This window comes from Gopherus evgoodei, chromosome 16, assembly GCF_007399415.2.
Source record: "Gopherus evgoodei ecotype Sinaloan lineage chromosome 16, rGopEvg1_v1.p, whole genome shotgun sequence".
Lineage (NCBI taxonomy): Eukaryota > Metazoa > Chordata > Testudines > Testudinidae > Gopherus > Gopherus evgoodei.
This window is the reverse complement of record NC_044337.1, coordinates 7,227,217-7,239,367: the sequence shown is the minus strand read 5'-3', so window position 1 is coordinate 7,239,367 and position 12,151 is coordinate 7,227,217. Positions and strand designations below refer to the sequence as shown.

General features: G+C 42.9%; 1 protein-coding gene across 5 annotated transcripts in view; it reads right to left on the bottom strand.

Annotated features, from left to right (window-relative positions):
* EHMT1 (euchromatic histone lysine methyltransferase 1) overlaps positions 1-12,151 on the bottom strand; it is a 174,533-nt gene that overhangs the window by 103,244 nt on the left and 59,138 nt on the right. For 2 of the 5 annotated variants that reach the window (XM_030535184.1, XM_030535178.1), the window contains exon 1: positions 5,282-5,305. The exons of the other annotated variants lie outside the window; for them this stretch is intronic. The gene's annotated coding sequence lies outside the window, so the exon portion shown is untranslated. Of the gene's footprint in view, positions 1-5,281; positions 5,306-12,151 lie in introns of those variants that run through there. 5 annotated transcript variants of the gene reach the window in all.

Here is a 12,151-nt window from a genome sequence, read left to right as displayed (position 1 = left end):
GAGGGCTCTATCTCTTTGACTCAGGATAGTTATGCCAGTACAATATATGCGTACAGACAAGCCCTAAAAATCAGTGCAGACAAAGGCATCTCCTCCTTCCACAGGAGGAGGTTGACAGAAGTACTGGAGCATTTTTCACAGCTGCTGTTTTCCTTGCCCTACCGCTGGAAAAAAAGCCTAAAAATGGAGAGTCAGATCCTGCCTGGCAACTCATCATTATCTGTAGCAAAAGCTAAACTCTCCTACTGGCTACAAACATCCATTTTAGAAACTTCAGCCCCCCAGAAGACTTACAAGAATAAAACGTAATATGAATGGGTATCCGAAGCAAAGCCCAACATGAAAGCCCAATGGGTGCAAACACAGATCTTTTAGAACAGGAAGACTGGCATGCTTCTCTCATTGAAATTACTCAACCACCTCTTTGAGCCATAAGGCCCACCCCATATCAAACTGTCATATCCAGCAGAACAGTTCGCTCCCCCTTCCCCTCCAGGAGGAAGTCACAGAAAGGGTTCACTTCGCATTTCCAACTTCAGACGCCATGCTGGGGTGGCAGGTGAGAAAAAGACACACACAAAATAAAGTTCTCTCCCCCAGCCCAAATGAGCGGAATTTCTTGGAGCGGAGAGGCCCTCGCTCAGGATCACAGCCTCTTCAAACAACACTTTGTGTCATCTGTTAGTTGTCTTGACCAGGTAGCACTACATTGACTCCTGCAAGCTGAGAAACAGACAGGGGGAGGGAGAAAGAAACAAAAAAAAGAGAGAGCAATCTAGGGCCAGTTCTTCTAATAACTACAGAAAAACCTCACCAAGACTTTACTCTTCTTGAAAATGACAAAGCGAAACAGCACAGGTCAGTAACTCGAAGTCCTAAAGGTAGGAGATCATCAGAATCTATCAGCTATGGCCTACAGGCTTAGTCCCAGAAGTATTTTTTCTGCTCTGTCATTAGGATGGAGCCTGGTCTTTTCCTTCAATCCCCAGAATTGCACTGAATTAGATCATCTTTCTCTGATCACCTCCCCCTACAGGCTGTTTCTGAGCATGCTCAGCTCGGCCTTGCACTGCCATTTCATAACTGCATTGTTTACAGACACACAGTGACCTGCCATTTTTTTGACAGTAAAATAGAAGCTACTATTTGCTTCGACTAGCAACAGCTAATTCAGAGCCCTGTTCAGTCCAAGGCTCTCGTTACAACCAGGATGCAGTCAAGTTCATGTCATGCAATAAAAATCCAATCTGGGGAGGAGAATTATAAACACTGGAAACTGCAAATTCTAACGCTGTGGGGTTGTGGGTTTTTTGTTTGTTTGTTTGTTTGTTATAGGTCAAAATCCACCTGCTGTAAGAATTCAATCTAGCAGGAAAGAGTTAACCCTTTTGGGGGGCGGTGGGGAGGAGGGAGATAGACATCTAGGGCTTCAAGGCAAAATGCCAGCCATGATTTTAGCTTCTTCAAATCACAACCATACCTCGATGTCACCTAGACATCTAATATTCAACCCACCGTGCCATCCTCTGACAAACCTTCTCTGAAAGAGAAAGGGTTGGGAAGATGGCATTTCCCTTGAATAAATAAGTTGGCTTCATCCCAGCAAATACAGTTTTTCCTTTTAAATGCAAAGCAGAATATTTTCACAGGCACACAGGAAAACGAAGGAGGAGGGGGAAAAGTTCCTCGATTAAACACCAAGAGCTCCATGAAAAGCCTTGCATGGCTTTAAAGTTACTCTGTGTTCCAGTTCTCTCGCTCTCCTTTTATGCCTAACCCCATACTTTACAACTGAAAGCAGCTTCGAGTTGTGAAGAGCAAATGCCAGAAGAGCCCTAAGTTTCCTCATCCTTGGAACAAGGACAATTTGTTAAATGCTTCCTTTGCACGAGGCATTCTACTGCTCAGACACACATTATGGCAGTGACTCAGGGAACGTTTGCATGTGAGACTTCTCGTACACCTTCTCCCCCCACCATCTTCCACCTCTATGGTGGAATATGAAGGGAAAATTAATCACCTTGGATGAGAGGAGGGGGGAGGAACTGTTTAAACAGCTCTTATTCTGGCTCCTAGAGCATTCAAAAACTATCCTGCTATCAACGTGGTTTTTTATACACATTCCTGTTAGCTTATAGTGTGTGTGTGTGTGTGTGTGTGTGTGTGTGTGTGTGTGTGTGTGTGTGTGTGTGTGTGTGTGTGTGTGTGTGTGTGTGTGTGTGTGTGTGTGTGTGTGTGTGTGTGTGTGTGTGTGTGTGTGTGTGTGTTGCTGCTTTACTGACTACTATACGTTCCGGCATGCATTATTACACAGGGAGTGTACCTTCCCATTCCTCCTAATCCCCTCTGCCCCACCCCCACCCCAACACCACCTCAGCATAGCCAGAGACAAATCAGATTGTCTAGCACACCACAAGACCATCCAGAGTGCTAGAACAAGAGGTGAAGTTCAAGTAAAAAGTGGCAGAGGAAGGCAGGTTCATAGCAGAGAGAAGAGGGAAATGGGACTTAGGGAAGATCACATTACAACTTCCAGGTTCTCCTTTGTGAAGGGGAGTTGATTTCAAGCCTCTTTAAAATGTAGAGTAATAGAAAGGACCTCTGAAAATGATATTAAGAGCTGTAAGTTCGAGAGTTGCCTCGAAGGGTACTGACAGTAGATTGCATAGGAAGAACACAAGCTCCTTCAAAGCTTGTTAGCACGTATTTTTAAGTGCTTCAAGTCTTTAATGGCAAGGCAAGGTTATTCTCTGATTCCTGGTTGAATAGAAGTCTCCACACTAGTTCCTTGATCTTTGCAAGTATCAGGAGAAGAGATGGAAGGGAAGAATTGTTTAAGAAAAAACAAACAATAAAAGGCCCCTGATGTCAAACCATATCTCCCTCCTCCCCTTACAAACCTGCTAGTCACAATGGCAGAGGGTCTTAAACGCCTTGTTTATTTGAAAGAAGTATTTCCCTTCCACGGTACAAAGCAGCATGCAATCCTTTTTCATTAGGAGATGGTGCCGTACAAGAGAGGTCACACTGGAATTGGGACGCTTGCAGCATATCAGTTGCCATACAACCAGCCCGGATGTTCATGTTCCATGTGATAAAAATGTTCCATGAGATGCCCAGATACAAACAGCACCTCGACACCGCAAGCCCAGTCCTTCAAGATACTGAGCACCGTCAGGTATCAGGCCCAAGGTAAGCTGGAAGTCTTATTTTGATCACCAAGGGCCTGTTCTGCAGAGGTGCTGAGCACTCCCAACTCCAATGGACATAAGAGCACCTGTCCGCAGATCCCCTCTGAATATTGGCATGCGACTGTTTTATATATAAAATCAGCTGAATCCTACAGCAAGTCCTGACTTTCCTCACGTACCTAAACATCAGCTACATTTCTGACTCATCCACAGGAAGCTACATAGATTTATATAGATTAGACTAGCAAAAATTCGACTCACTCATTTGCTTGGGAAGAGTGAAAAATAATTTTGACGGCAAGTTCAATACCATTTTTCTCTCCAGAATAACTATGGCAAGGGAAGGCAAATAGATAGTGGGCCTGGGCTAGTAAATTTTCACAAAGTTTTTGGAAGGCTGGTTTAGGCCAGGTGTACTGTAACCACATAAACTAGCATAATGCTCAGTTTCATATAACAGGGAAAAACGACCGAAAAACAAACAGGTGTATGGCTATTAACCCTAACACCGCTGAAAACTGACCCAGAATTTTAAAACAGAACAGAAGGTTATGGGATGAGCATTTCAGCATCACCTTTTGAAAGCATTTGCAAGGTTTCAGTCTCCAATACCAGACTGCCTAAAAAGCTTAGGCATATTCCATCAGGCTGATATCATCATGGCCATGATAACATAGGAGCACTCTTAGCACCACAGTCAGTCAACGTTATCTCAGCATTTCTATCACAAGTCTACTTGCAATCCAAAACACATTCTTTCTGGACTGCAAATGATCACTCGCTTTGAGGCAGGGAATTTGCTTTTTCTTAGTACTATCTTTGGAAAAGTAAATCTTGCTTGTCTCTTCCCCAACAGCTTTAATATGCAGGCTCTCAATATACATTCAAAAGAGGAAAAATGACATTTTTAGGAACATTTTCAGAGTATCGCATAAACAACAGGCATTTGGACCAGGGGGTTACAGACTGTCCGTCATTTCCCCTACATTTGTAGGACAGATTTCTTTAGGATGGTATTTTCACCTTTTCTTCTTAGTTAGAATGTGTGTGTGAGAAATAACATTAAGCAGATTTTACAGGCCTAGATTTTACATACCAGCAGGGGTTGGTAATATAATCAATTCTGGAAGCTCTGCAACAATCAAGGGACAACACTGAAGGTCAAGAATGGAGTATATCCCCATACGCTGAATGTCCTCCTTTTTGTCCATGGTAAACTAGACCACAAGGCTCTTTATACACAATGTAAACAAAAAAGGTACATGGCAGAACTAGGTGTGAGGATTTTAGTCAACATTTTCAATCATCTGCCAGCATGAGCCTTTTGCCATAAAATAAAATGAAATATCAATGGTTCAATCATTCCCTGATCTGGACTGCAGGTTATTGAAAAAGGATTCTTTCCCCCTCAATAAAATACAATCTTCATCCTCCCAACACCCCAAAAGCAAAACTGTAGGCTCCCTTGACATAAGCGAAGACTGTCAAAATGTTTCTAGGAAGCTGGTGAAATGTGGCTGCAGGCCCTCTCCTTTGTCTTTGAAAGATCAGCCTTCGAACAGTTTAAAGACTCCAGAGTTTTCTCCTCTCACTTATATGAAATGGGGGGAAGAGTTCAGTATACAACCACACATTCAAAAGAGAGAATCCATGCTAAAAACAACCCCAAAGAACTCCCCGACAAATTAGATAAGTGAAAGACTCGCTGAATTTGTAGAATCTGAGTGCGCATGCGTCCTTTGCCACATATAACTTGAGACGCAGAATTGTGTACAACAGCCTATTGAACAAAACATTCATCAGAAAAAAGTCAGAAAGTATGCATGTTACTCTCTAAATCTCCTCCTTTGAATGAAGCCCCCTACACATTGCCCTGCATGCTGCATCAATATGTAATATATTTCTGCTGTGCTGTTCTTCCTTGCGCAGGGCAAAAAATAAATAAAAAAATCCAGCCATGATTATCTTAACTGTCTTCCTCCTCTCAAAGGTTTCTCCTTTACTACCTGACAACAGTCTGTCTGCGGACACAACCTGAGGGAATCTGCTATTTATGACACATGGAGCATGGACACTAGAAGTTACTGTACCTGCAGACATCTGTTGTCTTCTTTTGATGAAGACTCAAAGAGTTGCATATTCCAGATCCTCATGAACAGTGATTCAGTTTCTGCTCATGTGATAAAAGCTCCCTCTACAGAGTGAGCATGCCCAGTGGAGACCATTTCACTGCTCACTCCAAGCTGCAGCCATTTCACAGAGAACCTGCACACTTCAGGGCTTCCATTGGAACAACTATTATCTCAGGCATCACAGGGATACTGCCTCTGTCCTGGTACAATACACAGTTAATAAAGACAATCTGTCAGCATTCTGACATAATGCCATGCCTAAGACTGATCACTAGCCTGAAAAAAACTTTCAAAACAATGCAATAACATGTTGTTTAGTGGCCTTCAAGAGTAGCTCTTGCCTCCAAAAGGAGATGCTGCATATCAGCATTTAAAATTGAAGACACTCCTGCTAATTATAGACTGTGTAACAAACTGTGCACCCTCTGAATGCTGGGCTAAATGCACATAGGTTAATTGGTAAATTTACAGTATCCAACTGAAAGTGAACTTGAGATATGTATGATACAACTTGCTCAGCTAGCAAGAAAAAATAAGAAGTTTTAGCTTCTACATCACGAGTAGTTTGTCTCTGTTCCATTTAACAATTAAGCACAAACTCTTGGCAATCCCCATATCTGCTAAAGTTCCCAGTCAAACTGCCTGAGCAACTTGCAGGAACATCTGTAAGCAGAGATCGGCTGGACTGGATTCAAATGCAAGAAGTGACATATTTATCATAATGCAAAATGGGGGGGTTTCTGTGTTTAATACTTCTCAGGAAAACCTCCCACAGAGAAGGGAGGGGTAGGGAAGCTCGAGGAGAAGAGAGAAGGAAGGGAAATTCTTATATAGAATATAATGTCTCCTGTTAGTTCCTGAATATGGAAAACACAGCTTTCCCATCAACTAGGACTGAAGACTTTTCTCTCAAGATTAAAACAAATGCTCATTCAACTTATTGCATCACAATGGACTGAGATGAAGAGGAAAACCTAGCCTGCGTCAGACCTTAAAAATCCATAGCGAGATACTGAAATGTCCAATGATTTTACTTTCCTCAGACATTGCATGAGAATCAAGTGCACTAAATTCTAGTTTTCACATTGAGCTATGAACCCATATCTGACAAGAGTCCCCTTCTTTCCTCTCTTAGCCCTGGTCTACACTACAGGGTTAGGTCGAATTTAGCAGCTTTAGGTCAAGCAATCCCGTCGACCTAAAGGGCTCTTAAAAATGACTTCTGTACTCCTCTCCGGTAAGGGGAGTAATGCTAAAATCGACCTTGCTGGGTCAAATCTGGGATAGGGCGGACACAAATCGACGTTACTGGCCTCTGGGAGCTATCCCAGAGTGCTCCAATATGACTACTCTGGATAGCACTTTCAACTCTGACGCACTAACCAAGTACACAGGAAAAGCGTAGGGAACTTCTGAATTTCATTTCCTGTTTGGTCAGCGTAGCGAGCTCAGCAGCACAGGTGACCATGCAGTCCCCCCAGAATTGCAAACAAGCTCCAGCATGGAGCCAATGGGAGACGCTGGATCTGATTGCTGTATGGGGAGAAGAATCTGTGCAGGCAGAACTCAATCAAAAAGAAGAAATGCTAATATATGTACAAAAATCACATAGGGCATGATGGACAGAGGTTACAACAGGGACACACAGCAGTGCCGCGTGAAAGTCAAGGAGCTCAGGCAAGTCTACCAAAAGACAAAGGAGGCAAACGGTCGCTCTGGGTCAGAGCCCCATACACGATCAGCTGCATGGCATTCTAGCGGGGGACCCTACCACTACCCCACCATTGTCCGTGGACACTTGCAAGGGGGGGGGAGTCTCACGCAACACGGAGGAGGATTTTGTGGAAGAGGAAGAGGAGGAGGACAATGTGCAGAAGGCAAGCGGTGAATCCTTCTCCTTCCCTCCTCCCTCCCCTACTCGGGCTACCTTATCAGTTACCTCCCTTTTTTTTTTTTAAATTAATGAAGAAAGAATGCATGGTTTCAAAACAATAGTGACTTTATTTCCTTTGCCAAATGTGATCGAAGGGGGGAGAGTGGTTGGCTTACAGGGAATTAAAATCAACATAGGGTGCGAGTTTGCAACAAGGAGAAACACACACAACTCTCACACCATAGCCTGGGCAGTCGTGAAACTGGTTTTCAAAGCCTCTCTGATGCGCAGTGTGCCTACCTGTGCTCTTCTAGTCGCCCTGATGTCTGGCTGCTCAAAACTGGCAGCCAGGCGATTTGCCTCACCCTCCCACCCCGCCATAAACGTCTCCCCTTTACTCTCACAGATATTATGGAGCACACAGCAAGCAGTAATAACAATGGGAATATTGGTTGCGCTGCGATCATAACCTAGCAAGCTTTTAAACGGCCAAATGCACAGTCTACCCACCATTCTGCACTTGCTCAGCCTGTAGTTGAACAGCTCCTGACTACTGTGCAGGCTGCCTGTGTATGGCTTCATGAGCCATGGGAACAAGGGGTAGGCTGGGTCTCCAAGGGTAACTATTGGCATTTCAACATCCTCAACAGTAATTTTCTGGTCTGGGAAGTAAGTCCCTTCTTGCAGCTGCTCAAAGGACCCAGAGTTCCTAAAGATGCGAGCATCATGCACCTTTCCAGGCCATCCCACATTGATGTCAGTGAAACATCCCTTGTGATCCACCAGTGCTTGCAGCACCATTGAGAAGTACCTCTTGGGGTTTATGTATTAGCTGCCAAGGTGGTCCGGTCCCAAGACAGGGATGTGCGTTCCGCCTATTGCCCCACCACAGTTAGGGAAACCCATTGCAGCAAAGCCATCCCCTATGACCTGCACATTTCCCAGAGTCACTACGCCTTGATAGCAGATCATCAGCGATTGCATTGGCTACTTGAATAACAGCAGCCCCCACAGTAGATTTGCCCACTCCAAATTGATTCCTGACTGGCCGGTAGCAGTCAGCCGTTGCAAGCTTCCACAGGGCTATCACCACTCGCTTCTCAACTGTCAGGGCAGCTCTCATCTTGGTATTCCTGCACTTCAGGGTGGGGGAAAGCAACTCATAGAGTTCCAGGAAAATGGCCTTACGCATGCGAAAGTTTCACAGCCACTGGGAATCATCCCATTCCTGCAACACTATGCGGTCCCACCAGTCTGTGCTTGTTTGCCGGGCCCAGAATCGGTGTTCCACTGTATTAACCAGCCCCACTGCAGCCATAATGTCCCACTTGCCACATTCTGTGTTTTCAGGAACATCTGTGTCCATGTCCTCCTCACAATTATCCTTGTGCTGCTGTCTCTTAGCCAGGTTCTGCACATACTGCAGTATAATGCGCAAGGTTACAATGCTCACAACAGCAGCAGTGAGCTGAGCAGGATCCATGCTTGCTGTGCTATGGCATCTGGACGGGTAACCCAGGCAAAAAGGTGCGAAATGATTGTCTGCAGTTGCTTTCATGGAGGGAGGGAGGAGAAACTGACAACATGTACCCAAAACCACCTGCGACAATGTTTTTGTTCCATCAGGCATTGGGAGCTTAACGCAGAATTCCAGTGGGCAGCGGAGACTGCGGGAACTGTGAAATAGCTACCCATAGTGCACCGCTCTGTGAGTCGATGCTAGCCACCGTAGTGAGGATGCACTCTGCCGACTTAATGTACTTAGTGGGGACACACACAATCAACTGTATAAAATTGATTTTTAAAAATCGACTTCTATAAAATCAACCTAATTTCGTAGTGTAGACATACCCTTAGTGTCCATAACAATGCATGCGACTGTCATGATCTTTTATTGTCACAAGCTGAAAACATAAACAGTCTCAATTTGCTCTAAACCAAGTATTTATTGCACCATTCCCCACATACAGTACATGCTTGAAAAGCTGTCATGGTTAAACAACAGCAGGAATCTTCCATAGTGCTGCATCAACTAAAACACTATTACTTTCCTTTCTCCAAGCATTTCAGACAAGTTTAACTACCAAATGGTTAATGTACACCAGTCTAAGCTGAGGGGATAAAATTGATAAAGAAAGAAAATTTGAGATGACACAATAAAGCAAGGATATCACTTTCACCCACTGGCTTTTGTCTGATTCCGCTTTAAGTTGTAATACATATATAATGGGATTTTTTTTCTGGCCTTTCTATCAATCACTGGAAGTTGTAACTGTAACCTATTTAAGACCAAACAAAACGAAACAACCCTGACAGTTCAGACAGAAATTTTACAAAAGATTACTGTAGTTCTAACAAAAGATGGCTTTAAAATAGGTCTAATGTTTCCTCTATACTTCTTTATGGCATGATCTTACAAAACTAATATTAAAAATGTGGGAATGGATACAGAGAAATTCATTACAAATGCAAAGTCAATGAGCTAACTTAGTCAAAACACATTTTCAGAGGAAGCTAAAAAAATGATACAAGAGCATGCTACAGTATTCATTATTTCAGTAGGTTCACTAATACAGTAGTCTTACTGCATCTCAATGCTAGAAGTGTTTTCGCTGCTAAGGTTAAAAAGACACTAAAAACAGAAGTTAATGCAGATTCCAATTTGCTTTTCAAATCTCCCCTCCATTTTGAAAGCATCTCCTCCAAAGCACTAAACACTGATGATCCTCAAACAACATAGTGGGACGTTTCAGCAATTACACTAAAAAATCAAGCAAAGCAATCAATTAGCATCTTACCAGGAACATTTCACAACGTCACAATGACACTATATGAAAGGATCAAGATTATTTGTGGATTGGTTGGTGAGGTAATGGTCAAGTTCTTTACATTTATGAAAGCAAAAGAGGAAAAAAATAGCTTCTAAGCTGCCCTTAAAACACTGCACATACCATAAGTTGCAACACACCAGCATCGAAAGGCCAATATCCTAAAGTAACACTGTTGTGTGCATCATGTCTGAGGAGAAAATTTTTTCTTCTTTTGGATCTAACGTTCAATGGAATGCTGCAAGTCACATTGAGATAATCAGTTATAATACCTACGAGTGAAGTTAAGTAACAGTCTTGTTCGCAGCTCTGGAGTTTAACTGTGTCCCGACAGACTCAAACGCTATCATGTTCTAGTTTGATGCCCAGGGCAAAGCTGCACTGTTGTTTTAAGGTGCTTGGTATTTGATGGAAGCTACGGACAGTGCTTCTTGCTCTGTTTCTTTCTTGGTCCACATGAACAACCGTCCTGCTTAGGCCACATGACCTAACTCCCTCTACAGGTTCCTATGCTACAGTAAGCATGCTCAGATAGGAGGCCATTTCCTTTCAGCCTCTCTCAGTGTTGTGGAAACTGCAGCCATTTCATGGAAGCCAGGCAGTGCACAGACACAACCTCTTTCTAGACAGATCTTGCAAGACATTAAGAGGAGCCATCTTTTGCATCTCTCTCTCCCCCTCGCTCGCTTTCTCTCACACACAGATTGAAGCAGAAAACTACTGACATTTCAGATGAGAAGATGGTTGAACAATTTAACTATTCAGTGACTTTACACATGTAAAAACAAGTTGAATTGACCTTTCCTTTCCATCCACCCCTCAGGAAAATCAAATCCTTCCCTAAAATGGATGTTAGTTGAATGAATTCACACATAAATGAAACAAAACAGTCATTTGTTTCCAAGAAAGATTTTCCCCTTCCCCCTCTCCTTGAATTAATCCAAGTATACCTAGAAATTTCCCCATCAAACTGTCTCTAGTGTGGATTGTCTTTGTCAGGGACAGCATATCACTTGTTTCTTTTTAAAAACGTGTTCTACCCAGGGGCCCATAAAACAACAGGAACCTTATTTTTAAACTCCTGGCTCTCTGGCCTCCATTCTGTGATTCAGAATTTGAATATGCTTTTAGGACCTCACATTTTAAAGAGAAAGACAGCAGAACAACCACCTTCCTTCACAAAGGATACATAGTTCCTAAGAAGCTTTTGCTTAATTTACACCATTAAATATGTCATTTTCACAAAGGAAAAAAAAAGTGGGAGGAAAAGGGAGGTTTTTCCTTCTGTAAGACGAGCAATATTTTGCCACCCTCTCCAATTCGTACTTCACTTGTACCCAGAAATGAAGTTGCTTTTCGGTCTTCTCTGAAGCTACCTTAAAAGTACGACAAAGAGGCGATCTTAAGAGAGAGAGTAACTTTCCCTAGAAATGAGAGCGCATCTCTTGGAACCCTCGTTTACTTTTCCATTGCTAAAAAAACTGCTCATCAGTTCCACCACACCTCCTTCTTCCCTCAACGATTATTCAGGGGAATTATGTCCTAAACAGAAGGCTGGATCTCTCAGCTCCCATTGATTCGAATGGGCGTAAAAGGTGCTGAATGCTCACTCAGCACCTCGCAGGAACCATAATTCGATTATATTCTGAGAGGTCAGCTAGTGAACTATTATCCTTCGATCACATTTCACCCCACATTCTGAAAACTGAGTGTGTTCAAAGGTTTTTAAGCCAAAAACTCAACAAGTTTGATGCTGCTGTTAGCCATTCTGAAGTGTAAAAATGCCCCTTGACTTTCTATGGAGAATGCTATGAAAACATATGCTGTGGTGACGGCTGGTGAGATACAAGCTCTTTGGAAGATGCTCCTGTGTTTTTATAAGAATGTGCAGAATATCTCAATAAATATAACAACCCTAGAATTAAAAGGTTAAATTTATAATGGGCAGACCGGGTGTAACTTACAACATACTGTATTCCTAACAATCCTAATTTACAAATTCCTTCAGCTTCAACATGCAGTTACTTGGCAATCAACATTTCTATTTTGGAAATCCCAAACTTCCACTTTTCCCCTTCATTTAGCTTCTGCACACAGGAAGTTTGTACTGTATAAATAAAGCTTTGC